General features: G+C 48.5%; 1 protein-coding gene across 6 annotated transcripts in view; it reads left to right on the top strand.

Annotated features, from left to right (window-relative positions):
* Positions 1 to 26,796, top strand: part of FRMD4A (FERM domain containing 4A) — a 386,977-nt gene that overhangs the window by 218,449 nt on the left and 141,732 nt on the right. The window contains exon 1 of one of the 6 annotated variants that reach the window (XM_040594544.1): positions 12,122 to 12,406. The exons of the other annotated variants lie outside the window; for them this stretch is intronic. The gene's annotated coding sequence lies outside the window, so the exon portion shown is untranslated. Of the gene's footprint in view, positions 1 to 12,121; positions 12,407 to 26,796 lie in introns of those variants that run through there. 6 annotated transcript variants of the gene reach the window in all.

Raw genomic sequence — 26,796 nt, 5'->3', positions numbered from 1 at the left:
ACTATCTGAAACCTTGAGAAGCCTGGAGAAGCCATCCTTGTTCTTGAGAGGAGCCTGGTAGCCTCCTCCTCGTTCCCATGGATGTGGTGCCATGAAAAGCCACCAGGCCAGAGACCAGCCACATCCTGATTTCCAGAGCTTCTCCTGTGGGATTGAAGAGCAAAGCAGTAGCTGCTGCATACCGCCCCGGTTTCTCTAAAGGATCAAGAGCTAGAGCACGCTTCACACATACTCAGTGTATCATCCTGGACAGTTAAAAATCTAGTGACAGGACTTGAAAAACCTTCATCTTTCTTGGTAGGCTGTAGCCAAGAGGCCTGAATTCAGAGGTCATAAGATTTCTCACTTGATTTGGGAAGTGGAAGAGGAAGGGGGAGGTTTCCATGGGGCATGCTGGCACAGCCCTTGGGTTTTATTGAAGGTCTGCACCAGCCCAGAATCTGTGTGCTCTTCCAAGAAGCTTTATTTATTTTGGCCACATGCAGGTGGAAGTACCAAGCCTAGCGCTGGCGGCTGCAGGAATCAGCTCTGAGCTCTGGGAATAAGTGTGCAGAAAGACAACTTACGTGATCACCACTAGCAAAATCCACTGTTCACCACCAATTATCATACTCAAGGTCTCAAGAGAGGCTGCAATTATTCCCTGATCCAAGTCTAGCCCAAATCAGCATTTTCCCAGTAATTGCAGTGTAGTAACTGTTGTAGATGTTGGCTTTTTAATAGCAAACACTGCTCAAGCATTAGATTTACAGTCATGTTCGTTAGCTTTAGTGACTTGGGAATCAATTACCCCGCCGTACAACATGACCAAAGATTATAGGGTAGCTCGTGTAATAATTTATACTGCCATCTAGGAGTGAAACTGTAACTTCAGGATTTCACGTAGAAAGACACTCTGCACAGCAATAATTCCAGAAATAATAATAACAACCATAAAAAGGGGAAAGAAGGAAAACAGTGATTACAAAATAGGGGAAGACCTGTGTACAAATAGGGCAGTGGGAGGTGTTGGGAGCTTTGCCATTCGCAATTATTTTTCAGAATTATAATAGCAGTAGCATTTTGTTAATGAACGTGTTTTACCAGCTCAATTCACTTGGGTTGGCAAGCGGGGCTACACGGCTCTGCCCCGGCAGAAGGGTGGTCCCAGCCCAGCCATCGGGATGCATAGCCAGCAACACAAACCCCGCTACCGGCCCCTGTTAGCCGCTTGCCCCCTTGATTGATGCCATCACTGCTGATTTCTAGGATCAATTTTCTAGGCAGCGTTTTTCCTGCTTTTGCCCACCTCTCTGCCCTCCCAGCACTTGTTTCCACACTTGACTCCTTTCTCCCGTTTGGGACAGGAAAAACTTGTGCCTATTTCCCCAGCCCCTCTGCACAAAGAAAACATCTTTCCTTCAGCTCTTTTGAAACAAGACCACCCAGGTCAGCTTTTCAGTCTGTGTTTCCAAGCAAATTATGGAGAAAGAACATTAATTAAATTTTTTTCCTCCTGCAAAGGAGTTGCCACTGTGACCCTTTAACTACTGGCTTTGTCCATTTTCCTCTCATCTATTTCCCATTTATTTCTGTCCTCACTTCACATGGAGCTGGCAGCTGAGCTTTTTGAACCCTCTAAGCACAGTGGTCCCTCATGAAACAGGGACCAGTGAAACTATATAAATTTGTGGTTACTATCACTATACAGTGGACTAGGAAGGGTCTTCCACATGCAAGTGTTCATCACTAGACAGTATAAAGTTTATACTAATATGTCAGACTACTCCCTTGATTCTAACCAGCAAAATACACTCCATTTTAAAAGTTGCTAAGGCTCAAAAATATTCAAACTGCTTAAAATATTGGAATTAATAAATCACATAGAGTTGGGCTCTACTTCACTTTCTGGAATCGACCCAGAAGAGCAGGTTTTCAGAAAAACATCATCTATCATGAGATTTGGCAACCTTGTGCTCTCAGATCGTAAGGTCACCGTCACTGCAGAAAGGCAGCCGTCTCTGGAATGAGGAGGAGAGAGAGAAGCATCTGCTTCTGAGCTGGGGGGATGGGAAAATTAGCCTTGTTCTAAACAAGGAGCCTGAGCTGCAGTGGGGAAATAGCACCACTGCCCCTCTGAGATGGTCCAAACCCCCTGGGGGTGTGCAACCCTGCTCCACCCACATGCCCATCAGATGGGGGCATCCAAGCCATGGTCCGCAAAGAGAAGCACAGCCCTGCCACCGTCCGCGGTGTGGCTCCCGAGCAATTTGCAAACAAGATACAGGGGAGCCTATTATCATCAGTTTCCCTCGTTGGAGCTTTTATGTGCAATGTATAAATGCTGTCACCTCCTCACAGGTCTTTATCCCTGTTTTAGAGGTGCAGGTTAGTTGCATCCTGCAGCTCAGCAGTGATATTGCAAATATCAGTGACCATGGGGCATTTTGGTTTTACTCCCTTTCCTTCTCCTGTGTAGCATACCATGAGAACTGCCTCAGAAATTCTTGTTTTGCCTGAAAATATGCCCTTGAACAACCATGCTTGTATTTAAGCCTGTTCAATGGCTTTAATAACAACCTTTCCAACACATTTAATCTAAAAATGTTTTCAATATACTCAAAATCTTATAAACAAAGGTTGCAGTCACCATCACAGTGTCCCTGCAAAGCCCGAACCCAAACATTAATCTGTTTGTTTTGTAGCTTAATCGCCATATATCCTATCTGACTGGTGGCATGTGCTGCTATAGTTAATCTGAATATAATTTCTCCCCTTTTTTAAAATTAAACAAGCCCAGGGAGTCATTGCAAAAAGTACCACCTTAGCAAAAGTTGACTTTTGTGTTATGGCTGAAGTCTGCATTCACCTCTCAGGGTTTAACAAGTGACATTTCACAGTCCTCCTAGGAGAGAGGGAAGTGTGTTATGATCAAACTCAGGTTATATGTGAGGACAGAGGGATAGTGCAAGGCAAAATGTCACTGAGAAATGGGTGGGAGAGAAGACACCCACCCATAAACATGTCCTGCCTCATCCTAAAAACAGGCACCTAGTTTTATGTAGTCCAAAGACGGCAACGACACTACAGAGCGGCAGAAACTACCATTATAAAATGCAACAAGTACTGGTTTTGCTGGTGGTTGAGCAGTTGATGGGGTTGATCTGTCTTCAGAGGCAAAAGTATCTCCTGCTTCCCACTTCCAGAAGTCAAGGTGGTCATGGGGAAAAGGTGCTATGGTGCAAGTCCTACATCTTGTGTGAAAATCCTAGCTCTGAGGTAGTGTCAGCCACATCAAAGCTATTCTCAAAGTGGGGAGTGGATGCTTAATGTTGATTTTTTGTGAATCAGCATGCTGCCTGGAGGGAGGCACCTCCATCCTTTCATGCAAAAATAGAGCTGAGCAGAGGGGGCACTTTTGAAGCCACAGCTAGCAGGCAAAGCGTTCATCCTTTTCATGCAGGGGCTCTGTGGTTTGAGATGTCCCTTGGGATGTATGAACTTGAGCTTCTCGCCTCTTTTTTGTGGGGGAAGGATCAATACCACTTATCCTACAGCCTTGCATGTGTTTGGAAGACCTGTTAAGTGAAAGACATAAAGAGTCCTCAAAGCAGACATCAATACCCAAGACTCTCCCATCCCAAACAGCAGCAGCAAGGAAGCAGCAAGGACTGCTAATTCCCATCAATGGGCCACTTCCAGGCTCTCCTGCCCTTTCTGGGGCTGGTGCCTAGCAGCTCTAGGTCTGTGTGGCTCCATGCAAACACAGCCAGACTTTGCAGAGACATTGTTTGGAGCAAACCATGCAGGCCACAGGGTGCTCAGAAACCAAGCCACCACCACGCTTGGAGGGGAAATGAGCAACCTTTATAGAGTGAATTAATCAAGGTCTTCAATCTCCTTAGCTGAGGGTTAATAGTCTTGTGGTGACTGCCCTGGACAGGGTATCAGGAGAGCTGGGTTTTATTCCTGGTGTGCTTCAGTAATGAAAAGGAAATTCAGTAATGAAAAGGAAAAAGCAATAGAAGACCATGCTCCCAGAGACGTCAGATACGTAGCAATTAGACTCAAGTTAAACAATAAATCAAGCAACACTGAGCCTTTGGCTCTAGCAGAGCACCATTATGACTAGCGCTATGTTTATTTAGAAGATGTTGAGCCCATTTAAAATGTTTTCATATTAAATGTAATTTGGGCATTTGTTATTAAAGCAATTGACTGGGCCTAAACACAAACATTGTTGGTCAGATAAATATTTTTTGGCAAATAAGATCTGTTCATTGCACTTTTATACAATAGGGCTTACTTGCGCTGAGATTTATTTTCTGTTTGCTTCCTCTCTTTGCAAAGATTGCCTCATAAAGATTAAAAAAGCCAAAGTGAACCAAAGTGTAAAGTAGAAATTGCCGATTAAACTGTCAGAAAGGGAGCAGCCTTTGTTAATCACAGATTCATTAGCTGGGGGAAGAAGAGGGGTCTCCAGTTAGCAAAAAGGCTTTGGTGTCACAAGGTTTGTGATTTATTCCTGGGTCTCCCTCTCTCTCCAATTTGGTACAGGCTCTTACTCAGGTAAATTGATCTCTCTACGAGTCCATTTTCCCATCTGTTCAACTTAGGTAATGATCTTGCCTTACAGAGAAAGTGAAAAATTTCAGTAAGAAGGTTACCTTAAAACCCATACCTGCATCTGAAATTAGGCTACCTGCTACTAACACCTACAAGAGCTTTGGTTAGAACAGCTATTTCCTACTTCAGCCAGGAGGTTTCCCTGAATTTGTTTTGTGGACAAGCAATGGAGTAGAGAAAAACATTTTAAGAAATTAAAAAGTATGACCAAAAAGTAACAAAAATTGCAAAGCAAGCTTACAGCCCCTTTTTTTTTCAATTGCTAAAATTGTCTTTTGGCTGTATCTTCAGTATCTCATGACCCCTTTCTTTAAATGTTGCAGCAATGTATTGAAAACATTGTCTAAGTGGCTTTTTATTTTTGTCAAATGTATTTATTAAGAGCTGTTAATAACTATTTTGATGCCATTTTGGAGTAATCTCAGGATTTTCTGGAAAATGTGGCACCCTTTGAAATAGAAGGCTGCTCCATCCAGTGTAAGTTTTGCAATCCTCAGTAGAAGGCAGTGTAAAACTACAGAAAATATTCTTCAGATCTGACATCATGCTAAGTACAAAGGCCACTTCAGTACAAAAAGCCAAACAAATGAGAACTGGTTTGTTTTATTATTCTATACAAAAGAAAATACTTCACTGTGTAGCTCCATGCAAGAGGTACATGTAGATTTTGCTTAACAGGAGGCACGTTTCTGGGCTCAGATCTCTCCACTGGCCCATTTGATGTCCTTCACAATTGCCTGTGCTGCCTTCTGTTGCCCAAGAAGGCTTTTGGGTGGCTTTCAACAGCACCAGTCAGCCGCATCTGAGGACGGCGTGGGGGGAATAATCTTTCCTTTCTTCAGCCTTGTTCTCAGGTTCTTGCCATTTACTCGCCATTTGCCCAGCAGTGCCCTTGCTGAGGTTGGTTCGGCTGCCTTTGGAGGAATCAGATTTCCTATAACTAGCTGCATTTTATTTTTGTCTGCACTGTGGTCATGTCGGTGGTCTGCAAGCATGTCTCCAGGTCTGCCCCAGCCAAACAGTGCCCTTTGCCAGCAGCATGAGGGTCTTCTGGTTTCTCTCCATGCCTCCACCGTCCACCTCCTTCCCTCCTCCCCACGTCCCACCACCACTCAGCCCTTTTTATGGACGGAAGGGGCCCCTGCCACGTCCACTCCTTCCTGAAGGCATTGTTCTGCCTTCACGCCATTTCAAGTGAAAATGGCAATATTCTGGGAATAGCAACAAGTTCCTGAGGCAGAGTTTCGCTCAGCTTTGGTGAAAAGGGCAGTGGGGTCCCATGTGGCCCCTCTGTCCCATGGGAGGGTAGAAGAGATTGGTGAGGACCTGACCTCCAGCAGAGAGGAGGAGCCCTCACCCTTATTTTTCCTCCTGCAAGGACAGGGATAGCTCCCAACACTTTCCATTGGGAAGATTTCCTTCTCTCTTCCCCTTGCTCCCAGCCCCAGGTGGGTGCAAAATGGGGTGGGACTGCAAGAACAGCTCCTTTCCCTGGCACCAGTCCCCAGAGGCATGGCTCACCCAGGGAGGGCTGGTGGCACACCCGGATCATCTTTAGTCCCTTATGCACACTTCAGCTGTTTGCTTTGTTTGGCCTCTTGGATGCCGAGATTACCCGGCGCTAAGTGGGACACAGGCGACTTACGCGTGGCTCCTGCCCCTCTCTGCAGCAGCCCCAGGCTGGAGCTGGAGGCAGCAGGCAGGATTTGCCAGCCCAGGGGTCATAGCACCAACCAGCTGGAGTCGGCTTGTCCCCACCATCCGTTTCAACTGCCTCGGGAAGACCAGACTGTGTCTGCCTGCATGATAATCCTGCCGGCATGCACTTTCTTTGCCTAATGAAAGGAGGATTTATTGCACCGGCTCTGTGGGAACATCGAGGTCTGCTTACTTGCCTCTTCAGCTCTCTGAGATCCTTTAAGCAGAGTCTGTGTGAAAATTAATCAGATGTCCTGGAGGCTTATTTTGTCCAAAGCTAAAGTCCTGCTTTCCCCCCTCCTTTTGTGCCCCAATTACTTAAGGGATTGCCCTGGAAATTAATGAAAGCACAGCATGGGAAATAGCACCCACAGTTCATCTCAGAAGTGAAGCATTTCTGTGGAAGGCTTAACTAGAAACATCTCATGGTTCACTCAGCAAACTTGGAGATCTTCTCAGTTTGAAGTGTGTTGCGCCATGGCAGTTGGTATCACATGTGCCCTGTCTCCTGAATTATTTGCAGGTCCAGATCCAGTTATATGAGTCAGGTCCTGCTCTTGAGTAATTGCATTTACTTTTCTGAATGAGGTCCCTGTGGTTTCCACCTGGCTTCCAAAGCTTGCAGCATGAATTATTGCAAGGTCGCAATTCATTCCAACCAGTTATAGAGGGGGAAATGAGGTGATGGGGACAGGTTTTGCAGTGTACGCTCAACCCGCTATCTCTCTTTTGCTGACCCTGGTCTGTGGAAGAAGGTGAGGGCAGCTGGGCAGCTTAGGTGACCAGCTGTGTCATGTCAGTCCCTTTTCTACTTTCCAGCATTGAGGTGTATGCCGTGCATGGAGGATGCAGATTGTCTAAGCTGAAAAGAGATGAGGCCATGGCTTCTTCTCCAGCCAACCTACACCAGAGCTCATGGGCAGACAAGACCGTGCTCTACTCTGAGTTTCGGAGGAACCGCATGAGTTAACTCATAGGCTAACCTGACACTTCATTTGCTAGGGCTGGCTGACTCTTACCCTGGTTAGAATAAGTCACCTGCATTGATTTACAGTGGCATTATTGTGCCTAACAGCTTGTATCACCTCTGAAAATGGATTTCAGTTCCTAAGCTCCCTAGGTCCATGTTGCTTATGAGTTAAGGGTTGTGCAATCAATGGGAGTTAGGCCCTTAAACACCTTCTGCAGTGAGGCAGGCAGTGAGATGCCTTCAGCAAATCCTAAATATTCTTTGAAAGCTTTCCCCTCACCTTCTATGGGTTTCAGATATACCATATGGGGGAAATGACATTGACTTCTGCAAAGCACTGCACCGCTTATGTATGCAAATCATTGTGTAAGTGTGAATATTACTTCATGACATGACATCTCCTCCAACCCGTTAGTGCTAATTAATGCAGTTCCGGGATAGACAATATTCATTAAGTTTTTTCTGAAAATACTAGAAATGTTCATGTAACAGCTCACACATTTTGATGGCACCCACGGTCCTATCACCACATTCCCTGTAAAGTATTTTGATACTTTAATTTTTGCTAACGAGAGTGGAAATGAATTGTCAACAGTAGTTCTCCAGCACAAGGCCATGGTGTTTCTTCCTTGCTTTGTTATCAGGGACCAATAAAAAGGAATAAACATGTTATCCTGGCACAGAGGCAGCTGGTTGCGGGAGGCTTCGCTCTGTGTATGTCAAAGTTAAATATTTGGGTTACTGTTCTCTTTTTGGGACTTGCCATGATATGAACCAGCTTGGAAGAAATGCAGCTATCACCTGCTTCTAATCATTGCAATGAGAGCAGCTTTCCTGCCTCCAGACTTAATGTTTGTTACTAGGCTGTATTATTTGGGTATTGACAACTCCAGAGACCTTGTGAAATTACAGAAGCTCCTTGAAGAAAAGGACTCTTTCTATCGCTGCTGAATTATAACTAGGAATTTTAGAGAGGAATGTGCATGTAGCGAATGGTTTTGGGGTTTTTTGTTTGTTTGGGTTTTTTTCCCTGGAAGGATGCTATTGAGGAAATCTGAATTACAGCATGTATGCCTGGGAGAGGAAGAAGGGGATAAGGTGGCAGAAGGCACTGCCTTTGCACTGCAATGCAGAAATCCTTTTGCAGACTTTAACTGATCTGGTGGGGGCTTCGGCAGCTGTTTCACTGTGCCAGCAGTGAGCCCTGCATGCATTGCGATGCTTTATCAGGCTTCAGTGTCCTCCTTTGACTTAGTGGTCCCAGAATTGGTGGTCTTGTAGCGACCAGCATCTAAGCAGCCATCTGAAGCTGTCCCAGGTACAGACACACCAGGCTGCATACCCAGTGGTGTACACCTACCTCACTGGGTGGTGCCCCCCAGTTTATCAGTTCGATTTCCCACACATGGAACAGCCCTGAGTGCCAGCCTGTCCTCACATGTGCTTGCCCACCTGTGAAAGCAGGCTGGCACCTCTCCCTGATGTCATGGGAGTGCTGCAGGGCTCGGTTAACTGCGGCTGCAGAGCTCTGCAAGCCATGCCATACCATGCCACGTCACTGCAGGCAACAGTCGCTCTTCATCCAGGAGGCCCTGCTGCCCCAGTTCACTGATTTACCTGAAATTGGCAAGGTGGGAAGGAAGGAAACGGGTCCCAAAAGCATGATCTTCCCCTTGGAGGCTTTTCCAGCTCTCCCACCTGAGATAGGTTATCTTAATGTTGAGGTCTGCAGCCACCCTGAGAGCTTCTGTTCCTCTCCACTTGCAGACCCCAAACAGCCTGCAGCTGCTGCTCTGTACCCTCCACACATCATCTTTTCCACTTCGCTGCACTTGTAGCTCAGGGTACCACCCTGATATCAGGGAATCAGCCAAGATCTGGCCCAGGGGGTTCTAGGAAGGAGCTATGCAATGAACCAATGAGAAGATCTGGAGCAAATTCCTTGTCCAGTTCTGGGAGAAAACAACTCTTTCTGGCTGAGCTTTCATAATCAACCCTTGGCAGGGACAATGCCCCACTGTCTTTCCATGTTATAAGAAACAGTCCCCGTTTCTAAGATCTTCATTAGCTTAGGTACCTACAGGATGTTATCTTCACTCAGACCAGTAATTTATTTTTATTAGAAATGTTGCATCATGAATGATAGGATTAAGGAAATGTAGCAGGAATATCTCCCACCATTGCAGGAAATGTTAAGGCTTTGTACCAAATCATACTGAATTTCCTTTTGGGGCAGTGTTCTGCATGTGATCCTGGATGGGAAGGAAAGGTCATATCCTCACAAGGGATCTGAAAAGGATGCCTTTTGCAGTTTCCCAGGTGTGATGATCCAGGCTCTCTTTCTGCATGGTGAGTCTCAAAGGCTGCAGAGGTGCCGAGCCATTGTACCTGGGAAACCCATTTCTATCCCAGATAGCTTCCATGGCATGACATCTGTCAGCCCATTGGTCTGTGACCCAGGTCCTTCCCTGGGACATGAACTAACTGATGCCCTATAGATGTTAGGGGATACCATTAGGGTGACACAGTGACAGGATGCTCTTTGGCCACCTCTGGGAGACAACCCCAGCATAACATGGAGCATGAAAAAGAATGCTTTCTTGCTAACTCCGGACTAGCCCAAAACCTCCACCTGTCTTTTGCCAAAGGAAGAGACTGGACTGTTGCAGGGAGCCTGTAATTTCAAGCTAAGTCTCATGAAACTTCCCCACACCTGTGCTGAAAGCTGAGAATTGCAATTCTGGGCAGAGTGAGCCTTGCTTTCCAATTTCTGCTGCTATGCATGAAAAAAATTACTTTCCAATTAGAGGGTTCCAATCTCTGTTGCTGCTTCTTTAACCCACCAGCTGAGTTCTATTATCACCAGCTGAATAATGCTGCACCACACCCTAGCTCTGCTCTGCCAGGAGAGGATGAGTTACCTCAAAGGGCAACATGTGCCATACAGTGATGAGGGGGGAAAGTGCCTTGAGGCTTTGCTCGTTGAAGGATCATTCTGCCCCAAGGGCAAAGTCCGTTGCCTTGGCATATTCTTCTAGAGCAACAAGCACAAGCAGGCACCTGCATGGTGAGTGCACTTTGGAAGGAGCTTCACCTCCTGTTGTAGCGAAAGTCAACCTGGGAATGTGATTTTTTGTTGCTAGTTCTGGGCAGGGCTTGCGAGCAGGGCTGGACTGCTGCTGAGGTTCAGGCTTACATGCTTTTCTTCACCACCACCACTGAAGATGGCAGAACCCACTTGAGATATGTTGTGACTTTCTCTGAAGGAAATGAGCAAAACAGGATTTGGGAGGCAACTTGAAGTTTTACCCCTCTCTGAAATTATGGGTTTAAAATTCCGGGAGGCTTTGAAGTTTGTGTTTTGGCAGCTTGACCCTTGGGGGTACTTCAGTGGCTGGACTTAGATGTGGGTTAGATGCATCCAGAAAACCCAGATCTGTATCCCTGCAATGTAGCCATGCTTTTCCTGGAGCAGAGATGGATACCTTTGTTGCCTTTTGCCACCGTGTCCTGACCTTAGGATTGCCTCCAGAGCAGAGCTGGGCCACCTCAGCTGCTTGCTTTTAACCCTTGGCAGCTAGAGGCCAGAACTGCCTCTATATTTATCCCCTTGATCAAAGCCAGCTTCTTGGGTGGAGCAAGCTGGATGGGTCAGCCTGCCTGTGGCTGTATACACAGCTGTTTTTATAATGCCTGTGCCCTTAAAGACGGGATAGGGAACTGTGCTTGTGCTCTAGTATTTAGCTATTGTACCCAAAAGGACTTTGCAGCTCACTGGCCCCCCAAGCACCTCGCAGAGGAGAGGACATTAAGGCTCATGGCATCTCCATGCTGGCACGACCTTGACTTTCAGTCTGACAGTAGATCAAAATCAGAAACACCCCCAGCTGAAATCAGACATCCAGCTCATTCACCACCACCACACTGGGAGAGCAACTTTGTCATCTTCCTACGGGGCACAGAGGAAATTTCCTCTGTGCTGGTTAAGCCCCAGCACCATGAGCATCCTCATGGTGGCATAAATGCCAATGGAAAACAAATGAAGGAAAGAACCGACCTCCCCCCCCCATCCCCCTTCCAAAGCAGACCTCCTCCCGGCCAGCCTGTGCCAGAGCAGGGTGCAATGGCACCTCAGGGTTTTACCAGGCAAGAATAGCCCCTCTCCCAGGAAGGAAACCCTGACGGAGGGGCAAAGCAGCAGCAGCGAGTCACAGCTCTAACCGCATGTGTCCTGGCGCAGGTGCTTTGTGCTGTGCTTGTTTAAACCAAAAATCAGCGCTTTTTGGAGACCCACACTATTTCCCTTCTTGATTGATCTGATTATTAAACCGTAATACCCTCGCACGAGGGCTATATAGGGCTAGTGCAGTCCTTAAGGACTCTTCATGGCCGGGCAGCATCCTCTGCCGGTGGGTGCGCTTCTACACCACCCCCAGCTGCACCCCTCTCCCGGCCGGGAGCGGCGGGGGGAACCACCAGGAGACGGGAGGGCGGCCCCAACCCCCGGGGCTGCTGCCCTCTTCTGCCCCCCTGCCGGGGCTGCCCGAGCGCTCGCCGCGTCCCCCTGCTCTTGCCCCTCTCCGTTATCGGCTCAACGCGCGGGTCGGGAGGGGGGCATGGCTGCCCCCGGCCCGCACCCTTCCTCCCTCCGTCCTTCCACCCCTGCATCCCTTCGTCCTCCTCCCAGAGGCGAGGGGGAGCCCAGATGCTGGCAGGCCCGAGCCGGGTTCAGCTGTTTCACATGACCCAGCGCCAACTGCTGCTCGCTGCCCTCCTCCCGCCTTCCTCCTCCTTCCTCCCCCCCCTCCTCCTCCTCCCTCCCCGGCTCCAGCCTCGCAGCCTCGTAGCGCGGCGGCGGCCGCGCAGGAGCCGGGCGCCGGGGGCCGGCAGGCGGGGAAGGGGAAGGAGAAGGGGGAAAGGAGGGTCAGGGCACCCCGGCACGGAGCATGGGACCGGCCTAGGAGCGGCCGGGAGCGAGGGCAGGGCCGCGCCGGCCCCGCGCAGCCCACGGCGGGGACGCGGGCGATGGACGCGGCGCGGTAGGAACGCGGCCTGCCGGCGCTGCGGCTGGGATGCGCTCGTCCCGGGCTCGGAGCTGAGGGGCCGACGGAGCCGCCGAGGGAGCGGGAGAAGGTAACGGGGTCTTTGTCTGCGGCGGGGAGGCGAGGCGGGTCGGGGCTCCCCTGCCAGCCCCGGCCCCGCGGGGGAAGCCCAGCCGCAGTGTGCGGGCGGCTCCACGCCCCCTCCCTCCATTTAGCTCAACCAGAGGGAAACGTGGGCAGCATCTGCCTTCGCTGTCCTTTCCAAAAACACAAAGCCCAGCCCCAAACCCCTGGATTTAGTGGGCGAGTAACGGCGGCGAGCCCGGCGGCTGGGTTTTTTTGCACGAGAGGGTGTGGGGAGGAGAAGCTGGTGCCGCGATTTCTCCCCCACCCCCCCCAAGCAATCTGGATGCCTGTCCCCACTGACTGCTAAGATGGACTGCTCCTTCCCTTTCCAAATGGCTGCAGCAAGTTTAACGCAGAGCTGGGGGCTACGCCAAGGGTAAAGCCCCCCTGGCTTGTGTTTCCTTTCCCCTATCCACCTTTTCCTAAAGCTCGGGGTAGAAAAGTTGCTACGGATCCAGGGCTACAAAAGACAAATAAATGGCTCGGTGTCCAGGCTGTGCCTGCACGGGTGTATCTAGCCGCACGCCTTGCAGACATGCTCCGTGTAAGGAGCGTCTCCCGGCAGCATTGTTAGCCCGCTGGCTGCTGGAGAAGGCATGAGAAAAGTTGTTTCAAGCCTCTATATAAAATTTCCAGGAGAGACAATTGTTTCTAATAATAGCCCTGGCAGCAGTTTAGCAATATAACACACACAGATGCAGGAGCGAGCTAGCAAATCTCCTCTTCCAGGCAAGCCAGGTCACAGGGAAAGCTGAACTCCCAGCTTGTTGGTTTGGTTTTGGATTTTAAAACATAGTCCTGAACAAAAACCCCGGCACTGCTCGCCTTTTCTGCCGGGAAGGGGGTGTGGTGCTGGTTCCTGCGCGCCGCACTCCATGGGCACGGCTGAACTAGTGCTTCGGGTATTGAGAGAGGCTGGATCCCGGCTCTGCCCAGCCACAGCTGGATATCGGGGTGTCTCAGACCCATCTCCCTCTGGTTTGGCCCCCCAGGGTCTGATGAGCATCCGCCATCCGTGCATGGAGGGGGCTGTTACCAGCATGGGTGCCTGTGCCATTTTCCCTGCCTAGAATTGCCTGCCAGGCACCAGAGACATCTCGATGGAGCTAAAACTGTCAGCCTGATCCCCTTTTTCCTTGCGGTGGTGGCAGAGGGCCTGCGGGAGGGCTGCTGCCTGCATTGCTGCCTGCACACTACCCTGAACCCGCGATGCTAACCCTGGCTGGGCGATGGTGCACCAGCTCGGCTTGGTAGCTCAGAGCTGCTTGTGTTGACCTTCCTGGCATGAGTTACTGGTAGCTTGTCCTCTTCCAACTATTAATATTTTTAAGGTGGTTTTAAGTACTGGTGTCAGGCAGGGAGGTGCCACGTGCTGCAGGAAGGAGGGCTGCTTCTGGGGCGGTTTCTGCAGCCCAGCTGTGCCGCTGAGCAAAGCGGACTGTGGCAGAAGCTGCGGGGAGCTAAGGAGATATTGCTTCTTGTAATGAGAGGGGATATTCTGAAGGGTCTTCAGCTCGGCACCACCTCACGCTGCTGCTAAGGGCAGCTGTGTCTCTCTGAGGATCAAACTGGCTGAAGGAGTTGGCACTTGTCATCCTTCACGCTGCAGGTGGCCCCATCCAAATCAGTTCCCACAGAGGGGGTAACTGTGCCAGTGGGGCATAGCATGTGGATTTATGCACTTGTGAAATAAACATTTCGTTCTTAGGTGAATTTTTGTTTTAAACACCCAGGCTAGAAATACGGGATCTCTGCCATTATTTGAGCATAGCTGCACTAGTGAGCCACTCACAACTCTTTGGGGCAAAGCTACCCATTTCTCCTGGTAGATGGTTTCTGGTGGTCCTATTGCCAGGCATCTGAACTGGTTATTGCATTAAAAATGCAAGTCAATACTTGGTGATACCTGTGGTCTCAGCATTGGTCACTCGGAGCCCGTATGGCAACGTAGCATCACTTGGTGAGGACAGCATCTTCCGTAGACATCGTGTCAAACTGTTTCACCAAGTCAAGAGCTTTTGTCAGTGTGTTGGGTGTTGTTAGTAGGGACATAAGACAGGGAAAGACTTCCCAAGCCATGGAGTCTAGTCCCAGGTATCACAGGTAATTACAGTGGTACATATCTCCTTCGTTGGTACTGCTGCTTGCTGTGTGAATAACGGCAGAAGGTTTGAATGCAGCTCAACAGACAGCAAAGTAAAACTGCATGGTATGGATGAGGGAGAAAAAGCTGTATTAGGGAGAATTTGAAAAGGGCTGGAGAGTGCCTGAAGTCTCGCGTGCCAGTGTGGTAGGACTGCGAAGGACAAGGAAGGGTCATGCACTGCAAGAGGTGAGACACCCAGGGGAGGTATAAAGGGGGGGTGTTGATCCAACAGCAACCAAATTCACCGTAGGGCTTAGTGGTGTCCCCTGAAGACACGGTAAGGCACTGTGTGACACACTCCTTGTGAACTAAGCAGGAGCAGGCTGGATCACTGGGACAAGCAAAGGCTGCTGTCCGGCATAGGTCCATGCTTACACTCGGCTCCCAAGGACCTTGGGTGTCTTTCATTCAAAACACCCTAGGTTTGAGGCAGGCAGTATTCCTGTGCCTTTGAGCTGCATCCAAACTATAGCTGGGAACCATCCCACAAATGACCCATCTCTTGGGGACCTGGAGGGAGGCCGTGCTGCAAGGTGAGCCATAAGAGCAGCGGCAGTGGCTCCCCAGGGTCCTCATGCTTCATTGCAGGATGGGGTGTAATTGGGCGCACATATGGACTCCAAGGTCACTCGGCAATGCCAGTCTCTAGTCATCCTTGCCACTTTGCTCCTTCCAGCAGCTGAAGGTGCAGATTGCCGTGCAGCCACAGTGCAAGCAGGGCATGGCAGCCCAGCAGGCAGCAAGGTCTGACAAGGTTAAGCTGCAGTTTAATTGCTTGCCAGCCTCCTCCAGCTCCAAATCCCAGTTTGTCCCAGCCTCTCCCAGGCCATACGGTTCCCTAAGCCAGCCGCGGATTGCCCAGCATGGCCTTGGGGACCACTGCAGCTGACAACATCCCCTCCTATTTCTCCTTCTCCCAGACTTTTAACAACTTAATGCCCGACCCTCCTGTAAATCTCAATATGTGCTGTTTCCTAGAAAGCCACAGTTTTCCAAGGCTGCACAATGAGTTGGAGCCTCTGCCTTCTGCTCTGGAGATGAGTCCTATCAATGACCAAAAAATTACTTTGACTGCTTTTCTCTCTGATCTGATGCTGAGAAGAAACCCTAGCCAGCTATTTGATCAGCTCTGAGCTTCTGGGAGCACTTTCATGATGATGAATCACAGTCACATAGGGTTTGATCCTGCCTCTCTCCGCTCCAGATCACCTTTGCACTCCACCTACTCGTGGGTCGATGGCAGTCTGAAGGTTTTTTCCTTGCCTACATTGGGCTGTAGTAGGCTGTCTGCCAAAATGAGTAGAAGAGCCTGATGTACCTCCCCTTCCCAGTGCATCCCTGCTTCATGTCTCTATTATATTTTTCCGTGGCCCCATGGATGGTGCCAGATACTCTGAGTGCATCTCCACTGGGTGGGATGGGACTTCAGCCCATGCCCAGCCTTGTGGTGCAAAGGACACCGAAGAAACAGGGACCATCTCGTTTCCAGTGGAGTTAACGATGCTCTTGCTGACAACCCTGTCTGGCTCCTTTCCTGGCAGGTACACCATCCTTCTGCTCTTGTCCTGAGCTTCTGTGTGACATTTTCACATGGTGTTAAACAGTTGATGTGTCCCACCCTCAAGAAAAGATCACTAGTGGGTAGCAAAATGCTCTTTTCACTCTCTGTCTGCACTGGTGGGATGTGGTGTGACCTAGAGTAGTAATCTTTGGGAAAAGTCTTTGAGGTCAGAAAAAAGGGAGGCAAGTTGACCCTTTTTAACTGAAATTCACTGTAAAATTCAGTGTCTGCTGAAAATCTCCTAGAAAGCTGCAAACCAAGAAGAGGTTGATATTCCCATTTTGGCTACAGAAATCCTTTGTGAGTACACTTCCACATGTAACACGTAACATTTTGACAATGGCTGTTGGGCTTGCCAACCCACAATGCTCATGCTCCGTGTTTAGATTATATTTGGGGTTTTTTATTTCTTAGAAGTTCCCAGATCTCCCAACCAAAATAAATCCACCCTTGTTTGGGTTTCCTGACCGCGTGGGATCGAATGAGGTTGCAGCCATACCACACACGCTGCAAGCGCTGTTGGCATCCCATCCATCAGAGCTGAAATTTTCCATGCCGGGAAGTGCTTTGCAGATAGCAAAGCAGGCACAGGCTGACCTGGCTGCTTTCACACCAGGGTTACGCAGGACAACCCGGGGGTGGAAAGCTGCTGCATCAAGTGAGCAGCTTGGAAAGACAGCACACAAAGTCTGAAGCTGGAACGTGGTTCCCGTCCTAGAAAGGGGAGCATGGGTAGAACTCTTTTCCACCTTTAAAAAGAGTTTTGTCCTTGCTCTGCATGGATGGTATCTCTCCTGGCTAACCCCAGCTAGGGTTTTGTGAAGATGCCCATCATCTCAACATGTGGCTGCCATGTGTGCTCTTGTGTACCACCAGACACTCTTATTTCCCAATGAAATGGGACACCCAAGGGGACATGGATGATTTAGGGGATATGTAATCAGATACAGTGCTTCCTTTGTGTGCTCGTGCACACCCCAGCGCAGAAGCATGCTGGAAAATAAATCTGGAAGGTAACTGCCACTGTCTTCTGCAATTCTGAACTGGTGAGACCAAAAAAAGGCTGCAAAAAAGCACTGCCTGAAGTGGTCTGGGTTCCCTGGCATGCTTTGCGCCTTGTTGGGGGCCATTGAAGGTGTCACCTGGGCTTGTGCTGCAGGAGGCGGTGGGAATGGGGGGAAGAAGGAGACTTGTGCCTGGTCATGTCCAGGGAGAGCTGGAGGGAAGCCCTGAGTTTGTCTTGCACTGTAGAAGATGATTTCTGAAACAGTCCGGGAGTACCGATGGCTGTTCTGGGGGCAATCTGCAAATCTAAAGGTACTGGGCTGTGTCCTCCCTGTCTCAGCCCTGTCTCACAGTCACAGTCAATTGTGTACATGGCAGAAGGTTGGTCCAAAATACGTATCAAATCCTGGGAGCTTAAGGCTCAGGGGTGTTGGATCCAGCCGCTGAGTTTGCAGACATTGCATCAGGCTGTTCCCTCTTTGCTTCCCATCCTTAACTCTTTTGTGTCGATCCTGCACAGTATTAAAGAGCTGCTGTGTTTTCTTCAAGAAGGGAGCATCCTTCCCTGGCTCTTAAAAGGCAGAGGCATCTGCTACAAAGACAGGCTCAAGCTGAGGCATTTATTCCAGGTTCCTCCTGTGCAGAGGTTGCAGGGTGTCTGTATTTATCGTGTTGTGAGGCGTCCTGATGCAGAGAGGACCCGGTCTTGCTGCACCAATCGCCGAAGCATTCTTGGTACAGGTGATGCAAAATCCCAGCATAGTCAGAAGATGAATGGGAGTATAAAAGCTCAGGCTATGTGTCCCGGAGGCAGTTTTCCCCAATTGAGCCCAGAGTGGGGCTAGCCTTAGATCTAGTCCTCAGCAGACACACAGGTGCTCAGCATCAGGAGCTATCAGGACAAGAGAAGGCAGGTAGGACCCCTTCATGCTCCTCACCCACACAGGTGTGCAGGCAGAGGCTGTGGGGAGGTCTCCTAGTCCTGTAGCCCCAGCTCTGCCCTGCTCAGCATGGAGTACCCTCCGGAATGAAGCATGAGCAGAAACGGTCAAACCAGACTTTTGCAACCAGAGCTCATTTCTGAAAACACCTGCATCTCTGAGGATGAGTCAGCTGCTTGTCATTTGAATGTGCTCTGCACCTCACCCTGTCCTTCTTGTGAAACCCTGTCGGGGATGATGTCCACCCAGCACCGACCCCGTCAGCTGTCACAGCTCAGGCAGAACCGCTGGCGGCTGCCCAGCCTGGGCACCAGCCGCAGCCCCGGCTCTCGACATCAAATGTATGTCAAACCCACTGATTAGCAGTGGCTGGAAACAACCTGGTGACATATTTTTCCACTGGAAACATATCAGTTCTCAGAGTGTTATTCAAAACAAGGAAAAAAAACCCCAACAAACCAATTCTGTGTATAGATTAACTTTTTACTTTTTTTTTTCACATCTGGAATGACTTTTGCAAGTATGTTTTCTATTATGTGTTATATATAATACTGCTTAGTGCTATCTATTGATTACAGAATATCTGAGTGATGCACTGCCCAGTGCCTTGGCTCCATTGATTAGGGCAATCACCAATCGCACCTCCAAATGCTTAGTGATACAGTAGGTATAAAACACTCAATGAGTGCTAAAAGGACACTTTGAGCCCTAAATCTTAATTTGTCCTTTAAAAATATTTCACACATACTATTGCTTCCACTGCCTTGGGTCACTTCAGTCATCTTCCTATGAACCTGCATTGATTTTTTTTTTTTCTCCAGCAAATCACACTAGTTACAGGAGCAAGTAAATTGTCTTGTTCTCCTCTATAACTAAACCAAACCTCCTGCAAATGTTTTCCCAGAAGACTTGGAAGCTCTCATGTAATTACCACCCTGTCTGCATGCACAAACAAGTGATATCTGGAACAGTTTGCTGAAAATATGCCATGTTTGAAGTGTGAAGCTGTACCAAAAAAAATACATTTTTATGTATGTTTACAAGGAATTTAAAAAGTCAGATGTAGGAGAGATTAATAGACATGCTAACATCTTTGGAGAAAATAACAATAATAATGTATCACTATGTACTTTAGTGCCACATGGACATTATCGTGATGGTGACTCATGGTGCTTGCCGCAGTACATAGCAAGGAATGAACCAGAAGGACCAGGATTCCCCGCGGAGAAGCTGATGTGACTTACAAAAGGCTGCAGGGTCCATCATTGGGAAAGGGTTGCCCCGGCAGATAATTTAGAATCCTTTCCCTTAGACCATGCTTGTCCTTCATGCATAGCAAGACCTTCCCAGGACCTATCATGTTTTTCTTGAAGCATGGTTATGCTCAAAAGTTGATGAGGTACCTGTCCCAGGACCATGCTGCTTGTCTTTGTGCAAAGACCCTTTATCCTTTTTCGCTCTGAGCATCCCATCTTGGTTCTGCCATTGATATTTCTTTCTTCAGGCTGCATGAGGGACTGGCAACCCAAACGATGGATCATGGCCCTTGTATGTAATGTCCAAACACTGGATGAAACTACAGAACTTGCCTTGAAGTGATTATTTTCTAGAAAATAAGTTCACCTGGAGGGAGCCAGGGGGAGGGAGGGCCAAAGAAAAGCTCACAAAATCCAGATGATCACACAGTTTGGCTGAGCTGAGTTAGCTCCGGAGAAGTTCACATACAGGGCAAGTTTTCTTGGGTGTTAACTGGGAAGCTGGCAGCAAGGAGGGTTGTCTACTTCTCTTACTCACCTAAATGTGAAGGGGGCTTGGGTTTTGCTGTTTTTTGGTGATAGTGGCACTTTTGCAGCCTTTAGGCATTACTTTGGCATACAGATGGATGGCATAGCACAGATGAACGGTTCCAAGGTCCATAAGGCGGGATAAGGCTGTAGGCTGCCCCAGCCACTCACCTTCCACTGCCTGTAGGATGTGACCCTCTGGTTGCAATGGTTTCATATGGATCAAGCAGCTTCACAGCACCTAAAGATGCTCCTTAATGATCAGTGTGAACAGCTTGTCATCTGCTCCATAAGGAATGATGAGCAGCTGAGCAGCACCACAGCTCTCTTCTCTCACCCAGACTTGGGGTCAGCTCTAGGCAGGAGCTGATCTACCAGGTCAATGAAGCTGTGCAGGAAAGCCTGGCAAGAGAGGATGGAAACCCCATTCCCTGCATAAATTAAAACACATTTGCACAAAAGCACTGAAAGCAGGGAAGAGCCCTGAGCTGGCGGGAGGAGGAGCAGCTGCGCCACCTCGATTGCACAATTATTTATTTATTATTTATTGTGCACACAGCCCTCACCCATCGCTGGGTGCAGGCAGCATGCTGCACATGCAGAGGGGCTGTAGGAGCAACACAGGCTTCCCAGGTAAAAGTGGAGGAGATACCTACAGAATCCCAATTTGAAGCAATTTTTTAAGAGCTGTGGTATGTTCTTTACCTAAAAACATTTGAAGCAGGTGTCTGCATTGAACCACCTGCACAACTGACTGGCTGAGTCAAGGTTTATCAAGACACACTTTTCCTGAGTGCAGAAGGGGTTCCCACAGGCTAAAAATAATAAATAATACTGAAAACTCTGTCACCCCCGCTGTCATCAGCCTCAGCTCCAGAGCTCAGAGGATGCTCTGACCAACTATATCAAAGCTCCTACCCTCTCCACTCCTGTTTTGTAAAGAGTGGGGATAATGCTTGGAAGCTGATATATTTTTAAGCTGGCAACTGCTTTATTTTTTGGCCAAGAAAGGGAATGGAAAGAGTTATGAGGGCGAAAGAGTCAAATGTAGTGAATAGTATGTGTTGGGAATGCCCCCTCCTCCTCCATCAACACCAGAAGGCAGGGAGGGCAAGAGACGTTCTGCTTCCCTTTGTATTTGAAAAGGTTTAGATCTGTATTATTTTTAAGAAAGAAAACAATACGTGACATAAACTAGCACAACCTCCATTCCAGTGAGGAAGCCAGCCTGTCCAGGAAAGGACTTTCTTATCTCAGGATATAAGCGAAATCAGGCCCCCGAGGCCAGCCGCTCTCAGAGAGGTGATTTAGGTGTTTACTGGGTAATACCCTGGCTAATTTAAGATGTTGGAATTAGATTTAATTCTGACTACATGGCTCAAGCACCAAGTGTTTTGAGGTTAAGACGCACCGTTCCCAGCTTTAAAGTTCGCCTGAGAGTTATTGCTTGATGTTGTAAATGGACTTAAGAACCGTAGGAGACGGTTTTTCATTTCAGCCCTGATACAGTAAGCCACTTAAACACTTGCTTATGTCACACTGAAATAAAAGGGATTTATGAACACAGCTATGCGCTTTGCTGAATCAGAGCATTTTTGCTGAGCGCTGTTTAGAGGAAGCGTGAGAAATAACCTGTGCAGATGTCCCCGGGTGATGCTGGAGCCTGAGCAAGGCTGGAAAGCACTGCACAGAGGAAGCGAGGAGCCCCTGGGCAGGCCAGGAATTCTTTTGTCAGCTCTCAAGACAAAACAGGAAAGTCACCAGATCACTCAGCCTTTAGCTCGCCTTATTTTTTATCCCATCGCTCCCTGTTGGCATCCACACAATGGCTGGGTCGTGCCTTGCACGGGGCGCTTCCACCGGAGTGACACCGAGGCTGACACTGTCCCTCCTCCTTTCTTGAGGAAGACTCTTGCTTTCTAATTACCAAAGCTGGTTGTTTTTTCCTTTCCTGGCAAATGAGCGTTTGCAGAAATGACTGCAGCACTTGATGCAACCCTCTTGAACGCATCCCCTGTGCAGACCCCCCATGCAGTGGGTAACATCAAGCTCCTCCAAAGGGTAGCAGCACTCCCTTCCCACAGGACAGGAGAGGGCTCTTTTAGAGCGGAATCTTTAACCGCAGTTTTGGCAACTTCATCTCCATTCCCTAGTCCATGGGTGAGGACAATGATTTTTCAATGGGTGGGATAAAAAGGCTGGCAGGGAAAGGTGGTACGTTCCTCCAGTCCTACCAAACCTGTGGGAGATGTTGCATCGTCGTTGGTGTGTATTTTCTGGTCATTCGATCCAGCTATGGACTGTGCATGTATTTCACAGAGCCTCAGAGCACTTCCATAGCAGGTAAACCCATGCTGCAATGAGAAGGTGGAGTCTGGTTATGCATCAGCTATCATCTACTTCTCTTCGCACCACCATTATCCACATCTACAGCATCTTTCCTGGGCCCATCATTTCAGGTCCAAAGCTACATTTGCTACCAAGTTCCCTTGAAAGGGAACAGTAAAAAGGATGCTCCTGTTTCTTTAAATGTCTTCATTCTGCTACAGAAGTACTGCTAGAAGGTGGCAGATGCATGAGGACACGGCTGGGATACCCTTCCTATGGAAAAAACAACTGGCTTACAGCTAACCTTTCTGCTCCAGAGCACCAAATAGCCCTTCCAATGAGAAATCGTGACACGAATAAATTGGAATAGCAGAAGTCTAATGGATTCCTACTCACTGCAGTGACAAACATTGGTACTTCTGTTTTGGCTTATTTCAGAAAGCTCAGCCCACATTATGTGCTGTGTCACTGACATTTACAGACAGGGCAGGCCATACAGACCTGTATTGCCTTTGCCAGGAGCCTTGAGCCAAATTAATTTTCCTCTCTCTTGAAAACCAAATTGCAAACCAGACTTTCCACTGTTGGTTTCGGAAAGACTCATGGAAATAAATGATAGCAATGAGGATCATTCAGGAACAACAGTTTCTCCCAACTGTCTCCCCATCCTCCAAGCTTTGAGCCACCGAGACTTGGGTGGAAGCCAACCTGCCTCAGTGTGGCCCTTTCTGGTGAAGGGGAAGAGCAGGGAAAGTGAGTGTGCATGGGGGCTTAGGACCTGGACCATGAAGTGGCATGAGCAGTGCTGCAAACCACGGTGACGCACACACCAGCGCACAGTGGCATGCAGGCCCCATGAGTGGGGCAGATGAACTGGATTTGCACCAAGTCACCTCACTCCTCTTCTTCAGGGATCGTTCCTGCTGAGGCACAACTGCAAAAACCAGCACGCCCTGAGGGCAGGCTCCTCTGGGCAGAGCCTTGCCTGCTGCTCCCCACCAAGCACGGTCAGCCGTGGCCATGTAACCAGGTGCCCATGCAAGGATCAGCCATGCGGCTGAGCCCTTTGCAGGTCGTCTCGCAGCCACCCTCATCCCAGTCACCGTCAGTATTATTTATTAGTGCTGATGCAGACCAGCAAATAGGGAGGATGCTCTGCAAACACATGACATAAAAAAGAAAGATAGTCCATTCCTCCAGGATTTTGAAGTGTGAGTGTAGGGCAGGAGATGACAGATGGAGACATGCAAACAAAGAGACAGTGCTGGTCAGTGCAACAGACGAACTCTTGCAAGACCAGCCCCAATCCAGCGAAGTGCTGCCACATGTGCAAGATAAACTGTGCAGACATCAAAAGCGTGCCGCTTTTCCTCCCTTTCTCTCCCTACGAGCTTAGGAGTTGCCAGGATGAGAAGGCAGTAAAAAGTGGTCAAGTGAGTGCAGGATGTTTAATCTAATAATTTATTGTAATCAGCAGGCTGTCATCTCTCCCTATCTCCTTTCAATGGGTCTGTCCAAACGGTGAGCAAAGTGACACAGATTTCTGTGTATTCAGCACAGTAATTGCTTCCCATACAGGCAGTGAGCGTTTAGGAAATATTCTGCCTCCAATTATAATTTCTGATTTGATTCATGGAAGAATACGCCATATTCCTCTATTTCTGCAGTCACTGGCTAATGAAACATGCTGCAGATATTTATAGAACTGCCATTGTAAATAGCATTTGCATTTGGTGCCTTTGAGTTATTTAGTGTGACGGCGGTTTCACCAGGAGGGTTTTTTTCATTTTGAAAGGGAAAGGTTCCCTTTGGAGCTGTTTCCTCCCATCGCCTTCGCTGTTTGTGTTGGATGGGGTGGCTCTGTGGGCAGTTGCTGATAATTTAGTGATGAAGTGATGGGCGCGCGGGGATTAGCTGAGCACAGTGCAAGTTTCAGGCTATGTCGCGGGCAGTTTATAGGATTCTCCAAGACGATGTTTGGAGTTACAGCAAAGATGAGTAGAGAAGAGGGCAGCTGCCAGAGCAATTCATGCTGCAGAGCAAAATAACCACCAGCCTGCCTTCCCTAGAAAACCCGTTGCGTAAATATTTGGGTAGGAGTCTCCAAAGGAGATTTAAAGTCTTGTGATACAGGTAACTAAAACGTCCTTTCCTTAAGAAAAACAGCTATGATTCAGAAGATCCCATGGGTAACCATGAGATAGTTCTCCTTTCTGAAGCATCCCCATGTCAGTCTGAAAAAGTGTGTATGTCAGGTCTTGTTGTCACTGATGGATCTTAAAGCATTTTGCAAAGGAGGTCAGCATCAGTTTTCCCATCAAGGTGCAGAAGCCAAGGAGAAAGCATGCATGCCTTGCATAGAATCAGCTCTCCTGGACACTAATCCAGCACCTCATTCACACAGACACATTGCTTCAGATCTCCACATGACTTACAAGTGCTGCGTTTGGGTATTGAAGATATGTTATACCTAGTCTTAACACACTCATGTATATAAATGACAGAGCTTTTTAAAAGCACTTGTGTTCAGCTTTCCAAGCGCTCGGGGTTCACGCCGCATGTGCAGGCACTAAAAGAAGTGGCAGATTTTCAGAAAAATGTGACGTACTGAGCTGTTTTGAAAAAAAAAAAAATCTGTTCTGTATTTTGGCGCATTATTTCCATCTGACTTCGTGATAAGTCTGGCCCATAAAATTCACGTGGCCCATATTCACACCCGGCGCGTGCAGCTCCCTGCCATATGGATGAACTGTTAGCACTCAGGAGTGTGTAACACAGTCCCACCTCTTCACACATCTTGAGAAGCATTGGAAATTTGGGGGGGGGGGGGGTGATGCAGATACAGCATCATCCTGGCTGAGCTGCAGATGAGAGAGCAGCAGGCATAACAGTGGAGCTCCCCTAGGAATTGTCTCACCTAACTTGAAATGTATGGAAGTTCTCTCCGCTTTGAGCATCAAGGGCATCTTGACTGTTAGATTGAACTAGACACTTGGCCTTTTACTTTCTAGAGTTAGGGTGGAGGGCTCTTGCCCTCCAGAAGGAAACTGAGAGGCTGTCACTGAGCTCACGGTGAAAGCCAGGATTTGATCATGAGCAAGCTTCCCCACTTCTCTGCCACATCAAGCGTCCTCTTCTGTCAACAGCTCTACTCAACCATTGCCCCTTGTCTCTTTGCTGGGATTTTTTTTTTCCATGGTGAAGGGAAAGCTGTTCCTTGGCCTCTTTTAGCTCTCAGTTTCCCCCATCCTACTCTGAGTTAGAGCCTTGGGTGAGGAGAACTTCAATTCAGTCCTTGGAGTCTTCATCCAGACGCTGGTGCTACTTATGCTTAGTTCTTAGTTCAACCCTCCCGCTCCCATGTTTCCACCTATAGGGCTTTGGTGTTGATTTCCCTTCTCTGGGAGAAGCAGAAGGGGTTCCCCAACTTGTTGCCCTAGAGCCAGCCACAGCTCCGTCCATTGCAGTGCAGCAGATAGCACAGATCAGCCAATGTGCAAAGCATTGGAAGCAGCACCTTTCACCCAGACAGACTGTATTAAATCAGTTCCTTCTCAATGTGCTTTGAAACGTTCCCATTTCTTGATCTGACAAACTAGCAGAGTTTGTGTTGATCTGATGATGCAAAAAAGCACATAGTGTGGGCTTCAGACACCTAGCGGAATAATAAAACAGAAAGGAGGGAGGGCAGGACAATCCTATTTTAGCTTAAATCAAGTAAGAAGTCTGTTCCCTACCTTCTTGTCTTTTCTCTCTTGGAAAGCATCATTTGTTTCTAAGGGAAGTAAGAAGCCCCATGGCTGGGCATCCTACTTTGTCTACAGAAGGAAATACCATGGCAGATCTTCAGCCACATACACTGTGGTCCTTCTGAGCTTCAAGGTGTCAGCCAAGACAAAACCAGAAGCTCCCTCACTGTCTGTGTTGGTACATGGGGCTGGGAGCAGGGGCCAGTACTGGGTCTCTTTCTCCCCCTGAGACTAAATGGTGGCTGATGTACCCTCTCCAGCTCCTGCACCAGCTCTTCACCCTCTCTAGTGCAGAAAAGCCAAGGTGAAAACTGCAGACCAGCAGCTGGGGTCATTAGCCTGTAGCATGAACCTTCAAACCACTGAGAGGCACAGAAACAAGGCGGTACTAAAGAAATAAAGTACACGGCTTAGCAGCGTGCTCACACACTGCATGGCCAAACTACAAAAAAGGATCGTCATCTTTGACAGCCACTTTGCTGATGGACAGAACTGCTGGGGACAAACTGATGTGAAAGCAGAGTGTTTTCCCTCCCCCTTTTCTGCAAGGGATGTTCCTGAAATGCCTTGGAATTAGTCCACCACCATGTGCTACATTTCAGAGCTTCACTTTATTCATATACTTCATGTTACCAGCTGTTTGCATTTGGGATTTTTTTAAGCAGTGAAAGCACTAAGGGGGTATGAAACTGGGTTGGAAAAGCATGGAGAACTAAAAAAGCTCCACACAGAAAGCAAGCACTTTCCTGAAAGACTAAAACACAAACATCTCTGAAAATTTGCCCTCTTCCTTCCCCCTTTCACCTTCTTGCATTCTTATTTCAACTTTGTTATAACCGAT

The sequence above is a fragment of the Falco naumanni genome, chromosome 5, assembly GCF_017639655.2.
Source record: "Falco naumanni isolate bFalNau1 chromosome 5, bFalNau1.pat, whole genome shotgun sequence".
Classification (NCBI taxonomy): Eukaryota; Metazoa; Chordata; class Aves; order Falconiformes; family Falconidae; genus Falco; species Falco naumanni.
The sequence above is the reverse complement of the archived record's forward strand: the minus strand, read 5'-3'. Positions and strand labels throughout refer to the sequence as shown.